Genomic DNA, 12,556 nt, shown 5'->3' with positions numbered 1-12,556 from the left:
ATCGGCCCATAATTCACTGCTGCATTGCGCGCTGATGATTGGTCACGCATGCACCATGACCCTGCATGCTTGGCCAATCACAGCGCGCAAAAAACGAAGAACCATAATTGCCCAAAGCCAGGGTGGTTTTGGCCAATTATGGCTCAGGGGGTTTAGTACACGCCCCACACTATATAAGGCCACCTGCAAGGCGGCCGCGTGTAGTGTGTTCCGGCTTTGTTAAAGAAAAGTCAGTCAGACAGTTAGAGAGAGAGATATAGATAGAGACACAGGGCTAGATTCAGATAGAATGGTCTCTCTGTCCGCCCGGCGTAACGTATCTCAGATACGTTACGCCGCCTTAATTTAGGGCGCAAGTTCTGTATTAAAAAAAAAAACTTGGTTACGGCGGCGTAACGTATCTGTGTCGGCGTAAGCCCGCCTAATTCAAATGTGGATGATGTGGGCGTGTTTTATGTATATTAACTGTGACCCCCGCGTATTTGACTTTTTTAACAACGGCGCATGCGCCGTTCGTGAAAAAAATCCCAGTGCGCATGCTCGAAATTCCGCCGCAAATTGTCATTGCTTTCGACGTGAGCGTAAATTACGTCCAGCCCTATTCGCGAACGACATACGCAAACGACGTAAAATATTCAAAATTCGACGCGGGAACGACGGCCATACTTAACATAGGATACGCCTCATATAGCAGGGGTAACTATACCCCGAAAAACGCCTAATGTAAACAACGTAAAAAAAAATGCACCGGCCGGACGTACGTTTCTGAATCGGTGTATCTAGTTAATTTGCATATTCCTCGCTTAACTATACGGAAGCGCCACCTAGCGGCCAGCGTAAATATGCAGCCTAAGATACGACGGTGTGAAACACTTACGCCAGTCGGATCTTAGGGAAATCTATGCGTAACTGATTCTATGAATCAGGCGCATAGATACGACCGGCCGGACTCAGAGATACGACGTCGTATCTTGTCTCTGAATCTACCCCACAGTGTATTTTCTACCAGATAGATAGATAGATAGATAGATAGATAGATAGAGCAGGCAGGCAGGCTAGTCAGTTTAGTTAAATTTACAGTGTGTAGAGGATATATATACATCCTAGCGTTGTACATATATTTATACACTGTATAGCTTAGCTAGATCAGCTATTCCTATTGTTAGGCAGTAGATTGTGCTAGCTGCAGTGCTCTAACGTGTTGTATTGCCTGCATGCAGTTTAGATTAAACTTAAACATAGTACTCAGTGTTAGTGGACGTGTGCTATTTAATTGCACACATACACGCAGTTGCTGTTACTGCATGACATGTGTGCTATATAATTGCACATACACGCATTAGCTGTTACTGCACGTGTGTTATTTATTTGCACATAAACGCAGTCGCTGTTAAAGCATGTGTGCTGTGTTTTTGGCCATAAACTCAGTCGATCTTACTATACGTTTGCTGTGTTTTTGCCCATAAGTGGGAAGTAGTGTGTTCCGGCTTTGTTAAAGAGGTTGCCGAGGTTCTTCTGGTGTGCACAAATGAGCTGCATTAACAATATGGTGGCAGTGGATCAGGATTCTCTGGGGACTGCAGGTTAGCCCAGTCACATTGACTGCAATGTAAAGTCTAATGTCTGCTTTTTCATGTAGCACATCTGTCCTGACTGTGAGAAATTGGGTTTTAAACTGCACTGCCCAGTTTCTCACAGCAGTGCTATATGAAAAAGATTCAATCAATGTCAGCAAACCCCACTTTTTATTATTTCTATCTAAATTTTTACATCAGTCTGGTTCACACCATGCCTGGAGCTAAATCACACAGGATCACACCATGCCTGAGCAATTCACATGTGGGTCTGTGCTGTGCAATTTCAAGCTCATTTAATTTGAATGGGCTAAAATTGCAATGCACCAAAGGAGTGTATGCACTACTTTTTAACATGCACTGCAACCGAATCACATGGTGATCCAGGGCTGGCAGGTGCAGGGCAAACACACTGGGCCAGATTCATGTAGCACTTACACCGTTTTTTTGGTAGATGCGCGGCGTGCAGATTTGCACCGGCGGATCCCTGCACCGTACCCAGAGAACCAGATTACGCCTCCAAATAGACTTCATCGCCTCGGTGTAACCTTTCCACGCCGGCGCGGCGTTGGCGCAGATTTACGCTGGTCGGATCTGGCGCGGCCATGGTTTTTGTGTTTTAAATATGCAAATGAGGTTGTTGGGCCGATTCATCAACTTAAGCTTGACAGGCGCAGGCTACTCCCGGTGAGCGGAGCTGAAATTTCCGGCGCCAAGTTACACCTCATAAAAGCAGGGGTAACTTTGCACCAAACTTGCAGAGGTCAGCTGGAGAGCAGCTAAAGCAGCAGCGTTACAAACGAACTGAGCAACAACACTTGCTGGACAACACATCTGTGTGCCAACATGCCAGGGGCAGCCGTGGTCCTTGCACTATTGCGTCGAAGGGCACGTAGGAGGGCACGGGAGAGGATCTTCCGCCCGCGCATTAACGTCTTTGACATGGGGGAAGTGGAGGTGTATCGCACCTACAGGTTCAGCCGTGAAGTCATCCTGGAATTAACCAGCATCCTGCAGGATGACCTCACCAGCCATAACTGCCCCACCACAATGCAAACGACCTAGCTTGGAAAAAAAAAGCTTAAGTACATTTGCACCTGCAGGGCGGAAGTCTGGGCTGATTTATGGACTGGGCATTGGTAGTGGACCGGCGTAGCTCAGGGATCACGCCAGGGCGCAGTTCTGAGCATGTGCAGATTGGGGCATTTACCCCTGGATGTCACTGAGCATGTGCGGTCTAAGATGCGCCCCGGCGTGACCCCTGCGCCACGGTCGGCACTTCATTAGCATAGGGTGACTCCCAGTTGGCCTTACCCCGCCTTACGCCTTCTAAAATCCGCCCCGCTGGGGCATCGTAGACAAAAAAAGTTTCTTGAATCACCTAACTGCCTCTCCGCGCTGGACCGGTGTAGTCTAAAAATGATGCACCACGCCGGTGCAAATCTGCACCATTGTTCATGAATCTGGCCCACTATGTTTGCAACATGCGATTGAGGTGTCATTAACTTTTTATTGACACCTGCTGCAGATCGCAAAAGCTGTGTGTTTTTGTATGCAGGTATGGTGTAAACCGTCCCTTAGACATAATATGATTTTTTTTTTTCAAAGTGGGCTTATCTGACATAAATAGTATCTTCTTTTTCATGTACAACTGTTTGACTTTGAGAAATTGGACAGTGCAGTTTTGAACGCAGCACAGTATCATCTGCATCCTACACACAGTCATCTTAGACTCTAACCATACCCCTTTATGCCATGCCCAATAATTAAGTGTAATTTAAACCACATCCATTTTTCAGCTCCGTGCGGCACATATTTTTAAATAGCCATGCCCACAATTTTGCCTTTATGTATACCCTAGCCTCTCTGTATAGGGGCCAAGGGCCAGTGGTGGGGCTGAAGAGGGCCCCCTTCAAGTAGGCTGTACGGGGCCCCAGGATTTCTATCAGCGGCCCTGGCAGCATGAGTCCCCTCCCAGTGTCATGAGTAGGCGAGTTACGCAACATGGCCTCTGGCTCAGCCTCAAAATGTATGGGAGTAGGATCCTATGGGGTAGGAACGAGGGTGGAGCATATGCTGCCATGGAGTCCATAAGGAAAGGAAAATTATGCTAAGTATTTGATAGGAAGTTTTCCATTGTTTTTTTCAATAACAGTTTAACTTAGAAATTTTTCAGCAAATATGCATGTAATGCCGGGTACAGACGAGAGGATTGATCCGCGGATACGGTCTCGAGGATTTCCCCGGATTTGGATCCGATGGAGTGTACTCACCATCGGATCGAAATCCGCGCCGAAATCCCTTCGCGATGACGTGTCGCGCCGTCGCCGCGATGATGACGCGGCGACGTGCGCGACGCTGTCATATAAGGATACCCACGCATGCGTCGAATCATTACGACGCATGCGAGGGAGGGAATCGGACGGATCGATCCGGTGAGTCTGTACAGACCACCGGATCGATCCGCTGAAGCCGTTTTCAGCGGATAGATTTCTTAGCATGCTAAGAAATTTTTATCTGCTGGAAATCGGTCGGGCCGAAAAAAATCCGCGGAAAAAGATCCGCTGGGATGTACACACCATCGGATCTATATGCTGGAACTGATCCGCAGATCAATTCCAGCGGATAGATCCTCTCGTGTGTACAGGGCCTAAGAAATTACACATTTACTTCAAGCAATAAGATTACAACCATCGTATAGAACAGAATCAGGGTCACTTTCTTTCCTACCACGTGTTATCATACAGAGAGACGACAGTGTACTCTGAGCTTATACTTTTAAAACTTATAGTGCAAAGAAAGGAATAGACGTTAAGTGAAGTAACATACATTTATACAAATAAGAGTCACAAGGGAATTCATGAGAGAAGAGAAGAGAAAAAAGAAAAGAGGGGAAGGGAAGGAAAAAGAAAAACTTGAAAAGGGGTGAGAAGTCATCAGTATGGCTCAGATACTGGTTCAGGGTGGGTCCTCCCAGCAGTGCCACAGCTATGAGACCTTATTGTGGGCCTCCAGTCTGTCCTGCCTTCTAGCCATCATCCTCCCCATCAATACCACATCCTTAATCCTGGCATATATGGCCTCGGGAGGGGGAGGGGAGCTGCGTTTCCAGTGCAATGTCACCAGACAGCGTTCCGCTGTGAGGACATGATGGGTAATTTTCTTTTAGGGAGCAGGAATTTTCAGGGGGGGGGATATACCCAGTAGGCAGAATTTCAGAGTAATGGGGATCGACCCATCAAAAAGCTGAGCCAGTTACTGCTGGACTGAGTTCCAGAAAGGAGCGATCAGTGGGCATCTCCAATAGATATGGAGGAGGGTTCCCTTAGCCCCCTGGCAATGCCATCAGCGGTCGGAGATAGTAGGCTATATGGCATGGAGGACATCGGGGGTCTGTAACGGTCAGGGGTTAACGCTGTTACGATATTCCATTCCACCAACCCACGACAGCTTATCGACACTCCACAATCCAGCAGACAGGACCCATTGGATTTCCCCCAGAAAACGAGACACACACAGCTCTGTTCTCTGGTTCCAAACAGATAGACTTTAATGGTAAACTCAGGTTTCTTATATACAGTTAGAGAGCATGCTGCAGTAATCAAAGGGACAATGACACACTCCACCCACAACATCACACAATGGGTGCTAACTAATCCTCAATCCACATCTTAGACAGACTTTCTGACTCCGCGATAAGCTATTCTCACCTGCTACACCAGGGGTGGGCAATTATTTTTTCGGTGGGGCCACATGAGAAACTAAAAATATTTTGGAGGGCCGGGCCAAAAGGCTAAACTCAATACTGCATAAAATCAATTGTATTTCTTTATAAAAAGCAGTAAATATCATTGTTGGACAACTGGTACGAGTACTTGTTATAGACATGGCACAGGAGGGGGACAGAGGCTGGGGACATGGCACAGGAGGGGGACAGAGGCTGGGGACATGGCACAGGAGGGGGACAGAGGCTGGGGACATGGCACAGGAGGGGGACAGAGGCTGGGGACATGGCACATGAGGGGGACAGAGGCTGGGGACATGACACAGGAGGGGGACAGACGCTGGGGACATGACACAGGAGGGGGACAGACGCTGGGGACATGACACAGGAGGGGGACAGACGCTGGGGACATGACACAGGAGGGGGACAGACGCTGGGGACATGACACAGGAGGGGGACAGACGCTGGGGACATGACACAGGAGGGGGACAGACGCTGGGGACATGACACAGGAGGGGGACAGAGGCTGGGGACATGGCACAGAGGCTGCAAATAAATTATCATATCACTTCTTCACATCATCAGTATGCTGTGTCTTCCTCCTGTGCCCCTTTCACCTCTCCACAGATCTGACCTGTGGAGAGGTGAAAGGGGCACAGGAGGAGGACACAGCATACTGATGATGTCTAGGTAGGATAGCACTTCACACACTGCTGCTGGACTGAGGAGGACTCACCAGACAAGGCCAGGGCAGTGGCACTGAGGGCAGGCAGCAGGCGGAGACCAGGGTCCACTCCAGGTCCGGGCACCAGCATGGCGGCTGGCCGACTGCTACAGTCAGTCAGTCGGGCGGGCAGAGCAGGCAGGCAGGCTCACTGGTCGGTCTCCGTCTGCCTTTACTCAGTCCACTTCGTCACAGTGGGGGTGCGTCTGCAGTGTGTCCACTACATCTGCTGCTGTGTGCTATCCCACCGGTGCCGCTCTCCACAGAGTCCACACATTCTACGATGTTCCTCAGTTTCCCCGCGCTGCTCTTTTGAATAGGCTGGCAGCAGTGTTGTTAGCGCGAAAATGCGCTTTGATAATTGGCTGGGCGGCGGGTGGTGGTGGGCTGGGCGGTCAGAGAGGGCGAGGCTATGCATAATGTAGGAGGACTAGACGCTGCCTGCGCTGCGGCTCACATTCGGATCTTTTTACGGGCACATTTCCCTTATTACGGACTTTTACGAACAGGGAAAAAGTGCCTTCTACGGACGGTTGGCAACACTGCCCGGGGGCCGGATTAAAAGGTCCGCCGGGCCGTAGTTTGCCCAGGTCTGTGCTACACAATACACATTCCTTTAGTGAACATAAGTCGGACGTCTGACCTTTAAAGTGTGCTAACTCACAACACATATTAGCATCAATAGAACTTTCACACAATACAGGGTTAGTTAGCATAGCACCATGAAATATCTTAGGAGCCAGGCTTAATTAACACAATAGACAATAGAATGCAATCACAGCAAGCTTGTATCACTACAGCCAGGTAGCTGGAGGTAATTAACATCTTAACAGTGTGTGTCCCCACATTGAATGACTCACACTATCATTGACCTGTTGGGTTCAGAATGAACAACTTGTAATATTTCAAGATATCCTGCAATACATGAATTATCATTACTGTCCCATCTCATGTAATCCATGATATCAGTTCTCAGTCATCCTAGTGGACATAGGATGACCCTAGACGCAAGAGTCATTGGTGAAGCTGATACAGGAGTACCCCACATCCTTCAAGAGCCTCTGGGTCCTACGGGCCATACCGTTACATCATATACCAAAAATAAAGGATTTTGTACGTGTTCTCCTTGTAAAGCGTGCAAAGTGAGCTTTTCGCCGCCTGAGACCAGATCACCCGCCATTGCTCCATGGAGATCTCCTTGCCGAGGGCCTTTTCCCATTTAACCATATAGGCGTCTTTGTCCATAGTGTCCATGGGCCATGCGTTCAGTATTTTATAGCTATCGGAGATTAAGCCCTTCTGTGCGGAACCTGCCAATATCAGCTTTTCAAAGGGTGTTGGAGGAGAAAATTACAGTTTTGGTGCGATAGTCAAGGCGTAATGACGTATCTGGAGGTATCCATTGAACTCCTAGCACGGCAGATCATACTTGGCCTGCAGCTCAGCAAAATAGTGCAGTTTGCGGGTCAGGGCGTCCACCAGGTTCCCAAAGTGGAAAAGATTCTGCGTAGTCCATGGCCAGGACATTCGGTGAGTGAGGCTATCTGGCACCTTGGGATTGCAAGCAAAGGAGGTCAGGAGGGAGCTGTCTGAGGTCTACTTATGCTGGCGCATCAGCTTGCAACACGTCCGCCGGAACTGGGTCATAGGGCCAAGATTGCGTTCGGGGTCTACCTCTGCGTTCGCACTCCACAATAAGTTGTTTGGGTGTACCGGGGGAAGCCGTAGCTTTTCTATTTCCATCCATGTATTATATGAGCGCAAAGTAAACAAGGAGGCTATGGCCTTCAGTTGGGCTGCCTGATAATATTTAACGTGGTCGGGATAGGCCAGACTCCCGTCCGAGCACGCCGCCAGTAGTACCGAGCGAGGGATCCTATGCTGTTTGTAGTTCCAAGTATACTGGAGCAGGTCAGTCTGGAGTTTTCTCAGGTGGGCATAGGGCACCCGAATGGGCAGGGTTTGGAACAGGTACAATATTTTTGGGAGAATAGTAATCTTTACTGATGTCACCTTCCCCAGTAGGGAGATGTGATATTTCTTCCACTGCAGGAGAAGGGCCCTGATGGAGCGGAAGGGGGGGGGGATTCTCCTGGTAAAGGGTGGTAAATGTTGGGGTGATGTGGATCCCGAAATACTTCAGGGAGGAGGTTTTCCAGCTATAGGGGAAGTTGGCCTGTAGGTGAGCTATCTCCCTGGTGGGAATATTAACTGGGAGCTCCGCATGTAGGTTCGGGAGAGAGGTCCTGGGTTGGGTCAGCATGAGGATTATGTCGTCAGCGAAATTTTTAACTCCCGATCTCTAACTAGTATGCCCCTGATGTCTGGGTTCCTGCAAATAGTGGCGACTAGGGGTTCAACACAAAGCGCAAATAGCAGGGGCGATAATGGGCATCCCTGCCTTGTGCCATTAGTCACCGGGAACGAGGAGGAAAAAGCAAAGGTAGTCTTGACTAGAGAGGAGGGACCAAAGTATAGGTGTAGGATAGCCCGCAGGAAAGGCCCCCAGAACCCCACATGGCGTAACGTGGCGAAAAGGAAGGGCCACCTCAGACGATCGAAGGCCTTCTTGGCATCCAAGCTAAGTAGTAGGGATTGCTGGCCCTCCCTGTTTGCCACCTCCACCAGGTCAATTATTTTTTTAAGGAGTGACAAGGTAGGGGAACTCTGCAATCGACGTTCCAGGACCTTAAGTTCCCTTTCTGTTGCAGTTTCACAGCTTGTGAATTATTTTTCATGGCCGATGACAGAGCTAGGCACCACCTTATGGGCTTCCCATAGTGTTGAAGGGGTCGTGTCCAGGGTGTTGTTTTCCTCAAAGTAGTATTTTAAGGTGGACTCCAGTTTGGATTTTATGGGGAGGTCCTGAAGGAGAAACGTATTCAGACGGCAGTTATAGGGTCTGCAGAGTCAGCCAGTTCTAGAGTCAGCAGGACAGGGGCATGGTCAGACCAGAAAATCGGGTGAATCTGCTCTGCGCGAGTCAGTCGCAGAGTTGAGTTGTTGACAAACAAGTAGTCTATGCGGGAATGTGTGCAGTAAGGGCATGAGTAGATGGTATACTGTCGGTCGCCAGGGTGGACAACCCGCCAGGCATCGAAGAGAGCATAACGTCTGGAGAGCTGACGGAACAGCCTTGAGTCTCTGATCACTCAGGCCTGGGGTGCCCTGGGGTTCACCATGTGGTGATCCGAGGTGGCTGTTTGGGTTAAGTTAAAGTCCCCCCCATCACTAGTATCCTATGATCTGTCTGAAAGAGGCGAGCATACACCCTAGACTGAAACCCAAACTGCCAAACATTTGGGGCATAAACCGTGCAAAAAGTGACCTCCTGGTCTTGTCAGAGGCCCTGGAGGATAAGATAGTGGCCATGTGGGTCACTGTAGTGGTGGGACCGGTTAAAGGGAGACCCCCTTTTAATAAGTATGGCTACTCGTTTATGGGGCCCTGAGGAGAGGTAGATCTGAGAGTAGTACCGAGAGACAAACGCAAAGGAACCCCCTTGTCAAAATGTGTTTCCTGGATCATAACAACATCTGCCCCCAACTTCCTAAAGTCCCTCAGTGCGAGATGCCGTTTTCTATTTGAGTTCAATCCATGGACATTTAAAGATAATATCTTAGCTATGGGGGCGTGTGAGGGTGATTGGAATTGTACTTATCTGATGTGGATGGAGACAGAAGGCTGGGAGCAAGCACCCCACGGGAGGAGGACCAGAAAAGTTCAGCGATTCCTGTGAGGGGCCAGGTGATGACAAGGGAAGAGAAAGGGATGAGAAAGACTAGAAAAAAGAGAAAAGAAACATTTTTACGCAACATTGGTAACATACCGTACTACTAACATTAAGACCTATGAGGGCTAACTGGCATAGGTCAGGACGGCTTCCTGTGAGTTCCACCAACTTGACACCCGCAGGGTGAGTCAGCGGGACAAAGGGGAACCCTAGGACGATCAAGTTAAACAACAGGGCCGTGTGCAACTACAGTCCAATACTCTGGGATGAGGGTGGGGGGGTGATGTATGGAAGGTCTCTCTCTAAAGTCTCGTCCGAGACTTGCACATAATGCTAACCAAAAATAAGGCTAGGGCATTGGGGGAACTGAATCAAGGGTAGTGGCCAGGGCAAAGTCACTGGCAAAAGTAATGAGGCAGGGCACTGGGTGAACGCAGTACCCGGTGTTGCGTGTGGTGGCCGTTCTTGGGCCCCTCCGAACCTCTGGAGCATTTAGGTGGAGGCACCTTCTGCCAAACTGTGGGAGGTGGGGGTGGTATGGCCACAAGGTCCTAATCAGGGAGCTGAAGAACTCAGAGTTCCAGGACATCACAAAACGCTGCTAAGTCCCCTGGGTATCTCAGCATGGCCGTTTTTCCCTGATGCTTGGCTGTGAGGCTGAAGGGGAATCCCCAGAGGTAGGGGATATTCTCATCATGTAGAGTGCACAGTAATGGTTGAAGCAGTCTGTGTTTTTGCAAAGTGACCCAAGATAGATCTGGGTAAAGCTGGATTTGAGCATTATCTAAAGTCACTTTGCTGGCAAGACGAGCCTGTCTCATAATTTTCTCTTTTAGGGGGTAGGAGCTTAGCCTACATATTATGTCTCTGGGTTTTGAGGTGGTCCCCTTAGGGCGCAGGGCCCGGTGAGCTCTGTCCATTTCTATAGGCTTAGCAGGAGGTTCACCTATCAGGTTGTTGAACAGGGCCTCTAGAGTAGTGTGAATGTCCTCAGGGCTCTCCGGCTCCGGAACCCCCCGTACGTGGATGTTATTTCTACGTCCCCTGTTGTCCAGGTCTTCCACATGGCGTTGCATGTCTCTAAGTAAGGAGCGGTGTTCCACACCCTGAAGTTGGGTCCTGTGGACCGCTAGTTTGGTGTCCTAGATGTCCTCCTCCGCCATTTCCACTCATTGTCTGCCATAAGCTTGAGGCCCGATTGCTATTAATTATCTAAAGTCATCGTTGGTAGGCATCACTTGCAGGTAGGAGTGCCATTGGGGAGGCATGGGTGGAAATGGAGCCGGTTCCAGTGGTTGCGGGAGGAAGAGGGGTAGGGGGCGGTTTGAGTTGGGCCATCTGGGGGATCTCCGGACCCGAGTGGGTGGATGGCTGGTTCCAGGGTTTACTCCAGGCCATGGCCTGCGCTTGCTGGCGGGCCCTCCCGGACAGTTCCAGGGACATATGGGGGGTCGGCCATCTGCATATAAGTAGCAGCGGGGACTGCCTGGGACTTAGGAGGGCAGAGTTCCCTGGATCTAGACTGTCTCTGTGTCTTGGAGGGGGAAGGTACCTCCACAGCTCTCCCCCAGATGGCTTGGCGTCCCTCAGGCCCAGATGCTGAGAATGGATACTGGTGCGGGTAGGCCGGGCCTGGCAGGGCTGGAAAGTCCTCTGAGTTCCCTGAGAGGGATGGGGAGCATGGACCCGTCTCGTCGATGCAGGCATCTGATGCCGTCCACAGCAGCTGCGGGTAGGCCTCAGAGCATTAGGTCCCAATATGATGGCCCAGAGGCTCGGTGACGAGGCCTCAGACTCACCACACTGGATTGTTGAGAGACGTCCCAGGGGTACTGCACCTGAGACTGGGAGTCCGGAGCTGAGCGGGGATCGAGGAGAAGAGCTGCACGGGATCCTTGTGGTGGGAGTGAAGGTGTCCGGCGCCATCTTGTTCATCCCGTCTCGCAGCATATTTGATGGTGGCAAGAAGGACCAGTGGTCTGCAGAGGAGCCTGGTGGGGGTTGGGAGGATCCCCGGGTCTTTGTGGATAGAGTCGTCCTGTAGCCGCCCATGTAGGTGAGGTGGAAGTCCCCGAATTTGCCGTGTAGTTAAGGGCTATGAGAGAGCAGGGAGTTTAGGCTGCCATTCAGGTCGACTTCCGGTCACTCCATCCTATAGTGACACACAGACACCTGCAGTCTTCCGCTTCTACCAGCGCTTGGGATAGTCAGTTTTCCATTTTTAATGTGTTTGTTGTGAGGGTCAGCACAAACCCAAAGATCCTTCAAGCTTCTGCCTTTTTTTCGTAGACACAAAGTAGTCACTGTCACATTCAAAAACATGCATTTGTCTAATAGTAATTTTGTAAATACCTTCAGACAAGTGACCAAAGGATTGTATGAACAGGATCCTTCCAGTTAAACCCTCATAAGTTTTGCATTTTACTATCTTGAGGTTGGCATTTGTCAGCCCATTAACAAAGATGTTAGAAAGATGCCCTCTCTCTGATGCAACTGTGTGGCACGTTCCACTGGTTTTAAGCAGGTGCGCATTATTCCAACAAATTGAAAGACTCTCCACCTTATGATGAGGTTGTGAACTGGTAAAAGGCAAAAATTAGTACAGCTTATTAGACAATCTTCCACAATGGCCACATCAATAAATATGATATAAGAGACAGATAAGGTGGAACTGAAATGGATGAAAAGAAAAACCGAATCAATAAAATACATACTTTCTTCACATTTTCAATGCTACTTTTCACAACCAGGAATATAAAGTATTAAAATAATATCTCTATATTTTCAGGAATAATGGACTC

The 12,556-nt window shown here is 49.5% G+C and overlaps 1 protein-coding gene across 1 annotated transcript in view; it reads left to right on the top strand.

Annotated features, from left to right (window-relative positions):
• Positions 1–12,556, top strand: part of LOC120918315 (probable G-protein coupled receptor 158) — a 190,974-nt gene that overhangs the window by 140,753 nt on the left and 37,665 nt on the right. The window lies entirely within an intron of this gene.

The sequence above is a fragment of the Rana temporaria genome, chromosome 12 (genome assembly GCF_905171775.1).
Source record: "Rana temporaria chromosome 12, aRanTem1.1, whole genome shotgun sequence".
Lineage (NCBI taxonomy): Eukaryota > Metazoa > Chordata > Amphibia > Anura > Ranidae > Rana > Rana temporaria.
The sequence above is the reverse complement of the archived record's forward strand: the minus strand, read 5'-3'. Positions and strand labels throughout refer to the sequence as shown.